Consider the following 12,157-nt stretch of genomic DNA (forward strand, 5'->3'; position numbering starts at 1 on the left):
CAAAATGTTGCTATGAAGAAGATGAGTATGGCGAGGCGATCCTTACGCACACCTAATAGTTAACACACGAAGAGAATGTTGATATGAAGAAGATGAGTATGGCGAGGCGATCCTCGCGCACACTTAATAGTTCACACACAAAGAGAATGTTGATATGAAGAAGATGAGTATGGCGAGGCAATCCTCAAACACACACACACACACACCCTCATGTATTGGGTTAAGTTTGTGGCAATGCAAATATTCTTAATGGCGAGGCAATCCTCACACACTAAATGTCAACAACATGTATTTGCAATGGTTTCAGTAACTTTACGAAGCCAGTTCCTGCTCAATAATAATTTTGTCAGTGAGAATTATTGTTTTTTTCCTTAGTGAAGTTGCCCCAATATGCTGACTTTTCTCAAGATATTTCAATAATTTTCCTTCACTCATAATAATGCCAGTCCAAAATGTGTCCAATAAAGTAATGCCTAATTTTCAAACAGTGAATCGAATAAAAAGTATACCCCCAAACCCAAAAACTATCCAAATAATCAGTAATTATACTTTTAATATCATGTACCAAATTTATAATATTCTACTAGTACTATATCCAATATTGAATGCACTATTCGTATGAGTCTCCGTATCTTTCGCTGTAAATGTGTTGTAATGAATAGAACACGTGTGACGATTTCAGGGGCTTCCTCTTGGGTTTACAGAGCGTTTATTGTATTGAAAAGAAATGCCGAACAAATTGCCCTGTAATAATATCTTAACACGGGGCAAACCTCACTGGAATGCCATGGCTGTGACGTAACCACAATCAAACTCAATAAACCGATCGTCATATTTTTACAACAACAAGACGGTGGGAAACATTTGCCTTTGGAATAAGATAAATCGCGGCCAGTTTCACACACGATCGTAACACGATATAATTTATCAACGCTCATTTTATGTATACAACAATAACTTATTATTGTAATGACTACGGTGAAACCATACTTGTACATTATTTAACTGAAAATGTGTTCGTCTGTACTTTCTGTTTGTAGTTTTGTTAACCGGAAGTGCCCAACAACACATTTTCTCGATTTTTGTACATGCGCCTATGTAAACCCTTCAGGTGACGGAATGTTACTTTTCTTACACGAATAAATTGTAAATATATAGTTATTTCGGACGACATTAACACGTAAATAACAAAATTAACATTAGATAAGGGATTAAAAATTGTTGTCGTCATTTTTGACGATATGTCATTCGATGGGCGTAATGATATCAGAAATGTGAATCGCCCAAGCATTGCGAACAGACATGAAGAACACTTTACGTTGGACGATGAGAAAGTTGAATATCACACCAGAAATCGCATCAGTTGAAGATCGCAACATTCTGGTATATTTCTTACATTCAATACGTGTTTATGCATCGAATCATTGCCAACTTGGTACCACTCGACATCTGTGTAGCAGAAGATCAAACGTCGAAGTTTGAAAAAACCGCTGCTGACATTTCTATCCAAAATGGTGGCTGTCCCACAACACCCCAACTACCTTCATTTTGGATAATATCAACGTATATTCTCATATTTCAAATTCCGAACTCTTATACCTCTAGAGTATATATATGTGGTTCTTTTTAACGGTGTTTGATTACAAATGACGAATTGGTGAAAGCTGTAGTTGTGCCACCGTAAAAAATACAAACATTCTCAGTTTTTGTTATTCAAATGATTTTTTGTGTGTTTAATCACATATCGTTTCAAACAATCCTGCAATGAAGTCAGCTGACAAACAAATACCATTTTGTAATTTGTAACTTTGACAATGGTCGAAATTGAAAAATAGGCAGTTTTGCCAACATGGTCGACTATGCTCCCCCTTAAATGTCTTAATATGTTGGTTGTGTTGCATGGGGAAAATACCCTGAAACCTGTCGATTAAAAACGAAGTAAAAACTAGCAGAAACTGAATAGATTTCTACTTTCTTCTGTTGTTATTTTCCAGAAAAATACGCATGGTATACTTTAATTCAGAAAAACACACCTTATGGCTAACTGGTTTAGCTTATCTATTGTTAAAACAGATGGCAGAACAATAATGGTCGCTTCCACAGAGACCTGAGAATTTGTTACATCTATATTTGGACCTAAACTAAGGTGTTTCTAGTAATTTTACAACTTTTGGGGGATTTGTGGCATTTTTACCGAAAATGAATCGGGGCTCGGGGAATTTCTTTTAACTCATTCGGCGTCAGAATAATACAACAGAGGTCCTGGGCGAGATCTTTAGTGGAGACATTGAAATATCAATTCCCACGGTTACATACTTGCCGCAGTGAGCCACGAAATGTATATTGTGTCTCCATATGATGTTACCTGTTCGCTTACCTGTAGTCACGTACATGTGCGTGTACACACTCTGGCATACCCTATACGCTATGTTCCATATGAAATTATTTTTGAAATGACCCCTGTATCTGCTTGTCTATGTCTCTGTCTCCTTGCTCCGTGCTAGGTCTACCCCAAAATGAGAAAGGTCTATTTGGACGTCGGCCGAACACAGACTTTCGTCAGTGATGGAAGACAATAAACAAGTCGATCAACAAACCAATCGTTTGGGAAAATATTCCTGATATATACCGACTAGAGAACGTTACAGTGATTACAAAAGCTATGTAGGAAGGTTGCGTAAGTCTTCCGTTTAGCGGTAATAATAAAGGTCGCTGAGCAAGTGGTCGTGTTGCCAAGGCACTCAGTTAGAGGTTAGGGGTTAGAGGCAGCACAGGGGCTGTAGGAAAGATAATTTAGCGGCAGTTAACATAGAAAGTGGACAACTAGTTATATGCATATGCGCAGTAGCCAGGCAGGAGTAGCAAGTGCACCTTGAGAGCAGATACTCAGTTAGAGGTTAGGGGTTAGAGGCAGCACCGGGGCTGTAGGAAAGATAATTTAGCGGCAGTTAACATAGAAAGTGGACAACTAGTTATATGCATATGCGCAGTAGCCAGGCAGGAGTAGCAAGTGCACCTTGAGAGCAGATACGCTGCTATATGCTAAGCCTGTGCGCAGTAGTCAGGCAGGGGTAGCCAGTGCGCTGTGAGTGCCGGTACACTGCTCAGAGACAAACCAGTGTGCGAGGTTGGCCACTGCGCAATAGTAACCGGTGCGTTGTCCTGAGCTAAGGCCAGTGTGCGAGGCTAACCATTGCGCAATAGAAGAGCAATAGTTAAGCCTGTGTGGATTTGTTAGGTCGTGTTGTGGTAATGAGAGTGCCGTGGCAGGTAGCCCTAGACGGTGTTGCTATCATTGTTGTATGATTTGGTGTCCCGGGGTTCTCTGCATTAGAATCAGTTGTAAATATTCTTATTCTTGTCTGATTGAGATTGGGTCTGCAGTGTGCTAATTAGTTAGTGCCTGCAGGATGCTTTTAAGTTAGTGAGCCATGGCTACCAGGGTTAAGATACCATTATAAGCACAGCATATCCCGAGAGACACTTGGGACCGACCAGATAGGTACCGACCACCGTGCACGTTACACAGGCCGGTTACCACAACCAGTTATTGTCGGAAAAAACCCTATTATTTTTGAATAGGCAAATCTGTTTTCACAACAATTATTGTTACAAACTAGTTGCGTTATCATATACTAATATTGTTGGAAAAATAGAACTGGCATTACAAACAATTATTGATGGAAAAGCAGGCCTGTTTCTTCAAAAAACGTTTGTTGCATAAGTAAGCCTTTTACCACAAACAAACAGGCCTATTAGGACAAATACTTATTGTTAGGTAATTAAGCCTGTTACCAAATAAAAAAGTTTGGTAATTAAATCTGTTATCATAAAACCATTATTGTTGCATACGTAGACCCGTCCTCCTGGTTAAAACAGCACGTACTCTATCTTGAATGTACCCATCGTATATTTTCTTAATATCACATGTAAATTGTGGTTTAAAAGAATAAAATCTTGTCTTGTCTTGTCCTGTCTTGTTACCACAAACAAGCATGCCTGTAATGACAAATAGTTATTGTTTGGATAATTCGGCCTGTTAGGCCTGTTATCATAAACAATCATTGTTGCATAAGCGTTCCGTTAACCACAAACTATTTGTTTTGCATAAGGAGGTATTTATTCACAAATAATCATTATTGGAAAAAGAGGGTGGTTGCCAAAAACAATCGTTGTTGAATGTAAACATAAAAAAATAATATTGGATAAGCAGGCCTTTCACCATAAACAATTATTATTGTTTAACTTCACCTGTTATCAAAAATATATATAATGGATTGGACATGTCTTTTAACTAACAATCACAATGAGATAAACAGGCATGATATATCAAATATAACTGAACTCCGGCCATGAGTTATTCCTATTGGTGATGTTTGTAAGTATCTAATTTTGAGTAATGACGATTTGACCGGAATATATAGCAGCGGAAAAAAGAAACTGTGCATGCGGAGTATTGTAATAGAACATGTATTACCAACTGTATATACATGAAACTGACCGAGTATGGCACATACACACTATCCGTGTGTCATTGACAGTTTTTCCCGTGCAATTTGCTCTCTATAGGCGTTGTCCAGTTTGCACGTTTTTCTCGTCCAGCCATCCAATTCGACAATGAAAATTTATTTTTCAACTGTTGGGTCACTCTGTTGAGACCAGTGAACAGTAAAAACAGCATTATAACGTTTTAATTTGTGATTAATGCTATGCCGAGGCTCAATGAAAATGACTGCCTCCGGGTTATTGGTATGCTTCAAGCTGGTATGGGCCAAGCCGTTGTTTCTACACGTGTTCATGTCCATCGAAACAAATCCGGGATTTGTGGAGACGACATCAACAGTTTGACCACGTCGGCGATCGACCTCGTGCGGGACGTCCACGTGTGACGTCACGTCAACAGGACAACCATATTCGGCTTGTCCATTTGAGAAATCGCTTCCAAATGGCAAGTTAGACTGCACGGACAATCCATGGGATGCTAGCAATAAGCCCGAGAATTGTACGGAACCGATTGCGTGAACGAGTTATCCGTCCGCGACGTCCTGCAATCCGCCCAGTTCTTCTGCCACGTCATCGTGTAGCACGTTTGGACTGGTGCAGAAGTCATCTGCGATTTACTCGACAGGATTGGGCAGGCATTTTGTTTACGGACAGGTCGCGAGTCCACCTGGATAATAGTGACGGCCGTTCCCGAGTGGAGAACGTTTCCGTAACGCGTGTGTGGTACATTGACGGGAGAACGTCTCTGGTGGTTGTTAACGGGAATTTTATCGCGCTACGTTACCGTGACGAGATCCTCCGGATCCACGTCGTTCCATTTGTGCAAGGGCAGCAATGTCACATAACGCTACAGCAGGACAACGCCAGACCATTCTGGCCCAGCAGAACGTATTGCCCTGGCCTGCTGTATCCCCCGATCTGTCGCCCATTGAACACCCCTAGGATGAAATGAAGCGCAGATTACGGGTATTACCTAATAAACCTGTGACGTTGGCTGATTTGGCTGCAGCGTTGGTACAGATCTGGAATGCCATACCAAAAGCATTCTTGAGCCGTCTGATAGGCTCCATGCGTCGACGTTGCCAGGCTGGATTCAGGCAAACGGTGGACATACGAGGTATTAACTTTGTGAACTCAGTATTGACCCCTGCTGTGTTTACTTCACTCCTGAACGGAACTTATTGATTCCATAACGTGGAAAATGGAATGCAACTGTTAATAAATAAGAAATAAATTGTCCCTGAAAACCTTGTTGTTCTACGTCATACACGTTTATTTTTTATAACACATTTTAGGTATGCACAGTTTCTTTATTCCGCTAGTATACTAGTATACATGTAACAGTTTTGAGAGTGTTTTTTTACGCTGTTGGAAATGTAATGGATCGGTAAGAAGTATGTACGTAGAAGACAAGTACAGATACTGTGCGTGCAGTAACTATTGATCATGGTCATTAAAACAGTGGTGCTGCTTTCAATAAATGCAAGTTTAAAATGGTTCCGGTTTGCATGTTAATACACATGATCTGCGTCCGTTGGAAACACACTCGATGGGATCTAAATTGATCACCGAGAACGGTCAAGGTCAGAGCTGAGCCTTACACTTCCGGTCTTTGAAATGAATTCCCGGCTCAATGAAAAACATACGTCACCAGTAAAAAGTGAAATCGACAGCAAAACATAATAGTCTATTTACTAGCTTCCGTTAAATGCCTCCGTATAATATATAGACCCTTTTAAACCTCTTTGCAAGACAGATTTGTTTTCTATTCATTAACTGATACATAGATTTCCTCAATTAAATTTCAAATACCGAAAATGACACGTACTTAGAGCTTCCGACAGAGGAAACCATTTCGTTGTGCTTTCCAATGTTCGGGGATGCGTCAGTCATCGCTTGTGACAGCTGATGGCTGTTATAACTCCTTGGGGCGACATACGTGACACACAGAGTTTGCGATAGCGTTAAAATGTACGAAACTGTGAGGTTCAAGCTCTTTCAAGACATGCTTGATTATTAATCTTTTACTATTTTACTTTGGCTGATTATCAGACCTTTTCAAAGGATGCAAGATGATATAATTTTAATACAGCCTTTATGTTATGAAGTATATCAGATAAAATAGGAAAATATTCTTGTTGAGGAAGGTAAGTTACTACCAGTACGTATATGGACAATACTGGTAGGTCGATGTACCGCTATCAAATATACTTAAGTTTATTCAATTTTTTTTTAAGATTAAGACAATGTTCTTGACAAAACGAATTAAAGATAATATAAGTACCATGGGAGAAAAGTTGACTTACATGGGGAAATTGGGAAATTAATAATTTGTCTCTTATTTCAAGTAGTTTGTAATTCAACCTAATTGATTTATATAAAGACATCAATGTGTCATCTTGATCCCATAGAACGTTTTGAATACGTTGTAAGAACATTGGTTTTTATTATGTATGTTCAATGTTCAATAACAAACCCGACAAGATGGTGGCTCAACATGTGCTATTTATATCCCATAATAGTATGTGTATAAAACCAGAAACGGGTATCCGGATTGGTTGCATACATTACATTCCTTCCCTTTTAAGTTGAGACATTTTTTTGTTTAAACAAGATCTTATATGTAACTATGGTAACTAACTAAATTACAGTAATGTAATACTGAAATAATTGACTAGTTTTACTTAATACTGAAACACATTCCTTAACAAGTCCTATGGTATTTCGTTCCCTTATCCAGTCCTACTTACATGTATAATAAATCACTTCGCAATGTTCTCAGGAATAAAACACCATTATGATTAAGTACGAACCCTGTCCATATGCTTAAAGCTTAAGTTTAATATGAAAAAGGATATGTTATTCCTAAGTGGTGCTAGTCGTCACGAAATCCTTTAGATATGATGGTGGCTTCCTGGCGCGTTGTGGACGGGCATGGTCTGATTTATTCGCAGACTGTTCTGGTCTCGACTCAGGTTTTGCGGGTGAGTGAGGTTGCGGATCGCAAGCGGTAACACACGGTGGTTCGAATTGTGGTGGGTCATTAGACTCGCGTTGTTCATCGAACGACTCGCAATCAATCTCCTGGTTTGATTCCTGATTAGACAGACAATGACGTTGACAAATTTGGTCCACATGACGTCGCGTTACTCCTCCTCCCTCATATTCCACTGTATAGGATAGTGGACCTGATTTTGAGGCCACCGTACCAAACTTCCACTTCGTTCCAGTCCAAAAGTTTTTCACCAACACTGTATCACCGACGCAGAACGAACGATCCTTTGCTCTACTATCGTGATACATTTTTTGATACTGCTGCTGATCGGTCATGCGTTCGCACACTTCCGGTTTTTCCAAATCCAACTTGGTTCTTAACTTCCGGTTTAACAACAGTTCAGCAGAAGTTAATTCAGTCGTTGTCTGTGGTGTTGAACGGTAAGCAAGTAAAACCCGTTGAAGTTTTGTTGACAACGTTCCTTCCATTTTCTCCATTTTCTTCATTCCCTCTTTGAAGATACGCACCGAGCGTTCGGCCATCCCGTTAGAAGATGGATGATATGGTGATGTTTTCACGTGCAGAATGCCATTTTCTGATGTAAACTTTTTGTAATTTTTCACTTGTGAAACATGTTCCATTGTCAGACACCATCATTTCGGGAAATCCATGTGTGGCGAATGCTTGTCGAAGTTTCTCTATAGTCACTCCTGACGTAGAGGTTTTCGTTAGATATACTTCTAGCCACTTGCTGTAAGAATCAATCACGATCAAAAACATGTGTCCCATAAATGGACCCGCGTAATCAACGTGTATGCGTAGCCATGGTCGTTCTGGCCATTCCCATGGGTGCAATGGTGCCACAGGTGGCGACGCACTTTGATGTTGACAGTCAACACATCCTTTTACCGTCAGTTCCATATCAGTTCTATTCCTGGCCACCACATGCAACTCCTCGCGAGGCTTTTCATGCGAACTATGCCTGGGTGTCCTTCGTGCATTCCTCCAAGAGTTTCGCCTGACCAGGTTTGGAGACTACGACACGACTACCCCACATAATACATCCATTATGTATCGTGAGTTCACACTTCCTGGATGTGAATGGACGTAAACTTTCATCCTTGGACATTTCCGGCCATCCTTTGAGAATAAACTTGGATACCTTTTTGAAAGTTGAATCCCGTGTAGTCCAATCTGCAATTTGTTTCGCAGTGATGGGTGTGCGGTCAGTGAACTCAATGAGCAATATAGTTTCGCCAGGTGTCGGTACCTGCAGTGTCGTATCGGCCAGCGGCAATCGACTTAACCCATCTGCATTACTATTTTCAACATCTTTCCTGTAGATGAGGTCATACTCGTATGCTGATAAGAGAATCGCCCAACGTTGAACGCGAGGAGAAGCCATTGCAGGAATAGCTTTATCGGCCCGAAGCAAACCCAGCTGTGGTTTGTGATCTGTGAAAATGGTGAATCGCCTTTCATACAGATACTGATGAAACTTCTTAATGCCGAATATGACAGCTAGACCTTCTTTCTCGAGTTGTGAGTAGTTTTTCTCGGCAACCGCTAGAGTTCTTGACGCATAGGCTATTGGTCTTTCCTGACCATCCTCCATGGTGTGCGATAACACAGCACCTACTCCATATGGCGAAGCATCGCACGATAGTACCAAATCTTCGTTTGGATCGTAGTGTACGAGTAGTTGTGAAGATTGTAACAAATCTTTGGCCTGATTCCATGCTTTCTTCTGACTCTCCTTCCATGTCCACTCTGCAATTTTTTGCAACAACTCGTGCAGTGGAGCCAGAATCGTAGAGAGGTTTTTTTAGATAACAGCCATAATAGTGTATTATCCCCAAAAAAGCTCCTGGACATAAGTGCGTGCAGGATATTCTTTAATTGCACGGACCTTTTCGTCAATGGGCTGAATACCGTCACGGTTAATGCGATGACCTAAATACACGACTTCATCTGATAGAAACCCGCACTTTCCCTTCTTTAGGAGTACGTTGGCTTTGTTCAGACGGGCTAAAACTTCTTCCAAGTGCAATAAGTGATCCTCAGTATTTTTTCCGGTCACTAGAATGTCGTCTACGCGAACGACTACTTGAGGTATTCTTTGGAGCAAATTTTCCATTATTCTCTGGAATATACCAGGCGCGGATGAAATGCCGTATGGGAGCCTGTTGTACTGAAACAGTCCCTTGTGAGTGTTTATTGTAGTATAACGCTTTGATTCGTCATCTAACTTCAACTGTTGGTACGCTTGGCTCTAGTCCAGTTTACTGAATTTACTACCCCCTCCAAGTGTTGCGTACAAGTCCTCGGTTTTTGGGATAGGATAGTTATCCAACTCGGAAACTTGATTCACGGTTACTTTATAATCACCGCAGATCCGAATACTCTTGTCGGCCTTGACGATGGGTACAATCGGTGTCGCCCAGTCGGAAAATTCCACTGGCGCTATGGTACCTTCCTTAGACAACCGGTTTAATTCGTCCTCAATTTTGGAACGCAACGCATATAGCACGGGTCTAGCCTTGAAGTACCTCGGTTTGACATTTGCATCGACGTGTAATTTTGCTTTGACACCTTGAAACTTTCCAAGTTCGTCACGGAATACCGGTTTATATTTCTGCACCAAGCCCTCAAGCGTAGTTGCTCCCCTCTCAGTATTCGAGTTTGTGACCTTGAATATTTCACTCCAGTCCAGTTTTAAGTGTTGTAGCCAATCTCGACCAATTAAGCATGGGCTGTTCCCCTTGACAACTACTAGTGACAACTGACTCTGGAAATCCTTGTACCCGACAGTCAGCTTACACTGTCCTGAAACTGGAATGATTTCCCCAGTGTATGTTTTCAACCTTGAATTTGACGGATGAAGATTTACTTCTCCTGGGCCTTTGCTGATTAAGCGGAAGGTTGTCTCGTCAATGACAGTCAATGACGCACCGGTGTCAACTTTCAAGTAGGGTGTTCGACCCTCACTAACACGAAACATGGAATAGACTTCATCGTAGTCGTCATCAACATCATCCAGGGCATGTACAGTATTCCTCTGTACATTATTCCCCTCTCTTCCTCTGACAAAAGGGCGTTTGTAGGATGGTTTTTTGGGACCTCTGCTTTTCTTTTGTTCATCTCTCTGTTTATTTCTGCATTTGTCCTGAATGTGTCCTTTCATTTTACAATAGAAACATTCCACATCCTTAAATCTACATTCCTGTGGGTCATGGTTACCACCACAGCGGTAACATGATTTTGGAGTCTGGGCTTTGTTTACTTTGTGTGCAGGTTGTTTTTGGGGTTTACATGTTACTTTATTAAGTTTTTCTGGTGGTTTAGTGTTTTGAAGATCAAGGACGTTTTGTGCCGCCATCTCCATTGCATGGGCTGTTTCAAAGGCCCTTTTGTAAGTTAGGTCTTTTTCTGACAACAAACGACGTTGAATACGGTCATTGTTTATTCCGCATTCCAATCGATCACGTATCATCGTTTCTAATGTCTCTCCGTAATAACAATGTTCAGTCAAATGACGTAACGCCGCGACGTACTCAGTAACCGACTCATTTTGATGTCGAGAACGACTGTTGAATTTAAATCTTTGCACGATTTCCGATGGCTTAGGTGCAAAATGATCTTGTATTACTTTCACCAGTTCATCATAGGATTTATCTCCCGGTTTGGTAGGGGCTAACAGATCGCTCATAAGTTTATAAACCTTGCTTCCACATACACTGAGCAGTATGGCATTTCGCCTTTGTTTGTCAGCGGCCTCTGTATTACCGACCGCGTTTGCGTCGAAATAGTGACCAAGACGCTCTGTATAGTGTTCCCATGACTCCGAAGCCTCCTCAAAAGCTTCGATCTTACCAAATGTTGCCGCCATTGCCGTTAGTTTTCACTCGTCGCCAATATTATGTATGTTCAATGTTCAATAACAAACCCGACAAGATGGTGGCTCAACATGTGCTATTTATATATCCCATAATAGTATGTGTATAAAACCAGAAACGGGTTTATCCGGAATGGTTGCATACATTACAGTTTTTAATGCGGTTTGACCTTAAACAGGTACTGGAGAATGGAGAAAGGCAAACGTATTGTATTTGACATATTATGATCAGAGATAAACAATAACTAATGAAACAATGAAACAATAATTTCCTGATAGTCAATCAACCACTGCAAAAGTTTGGAACTGCGAGCCATGTCAACATCGGGGCATCACTCTTCAATGCCACGATAGGGTCAGTCGACGTCCCTATAAGCGATTTTATGACACTTCTTCGTGAGAGAAATTATTTGACCACACGCGGTTCCCAGTACATAGTGAGTTTGGTGCTGCTCACGACCTGACACTACAGCGTATTGGGGACTTGGAATTGGTGACTGCTGCTTGGGAAAGTAGTCGCGGCAGGACCTGTATTATCTAGGAATATGTGACGACAATGACAACGTTATAGTCAATTAACTGTTAGGTTATGTGTAGCTATAGTCGTAACTACCCTGTGGAGACATATCGTGGAACAAGGCTTTTTATTCCCCGTTTCTACATGTATGGAACAGTATAAATCGGTACCTTATAATGTAAACATGCGTTACATTCTGGGAGCTAAAATTGCTTATCTGCCATAGTAAGATTTATTATCAAGATGT

The 12,157-nt window shown here is 40.9% G+C and overlaps 1 pseudogene; it reads right to left on the reverse strand.

The window, feature by feature from the left end:
* Positions 1-7,368: 7,368 nt before the first annotated feature.
* On the reverse strand, positions 7,369-11,387 carry LOC110464513 (annotated as a pseudogene).
* Between the last annotated feature and the right edge of the window lie 770 nt (positions 11,388-12,157).

The sequence above is a fragment of the Mizuhopecten yessoensis genome, unplaced genomic scaffold, assembly GCF_002113885.1.
Source record: "Mizuhopecten yessoensis strain PY_sf001 unplaced genomic scaffold, ASM211388v2 scaffold11001, whole genome shotgun sequence".
Classification (NCBI taxonomy): Eukaryota; Metazoa; Mollusca; class Bivalvia; order Pectinida; family Pectinidae; genus Mizuhopecten; species Mizuhopecten yessoensis.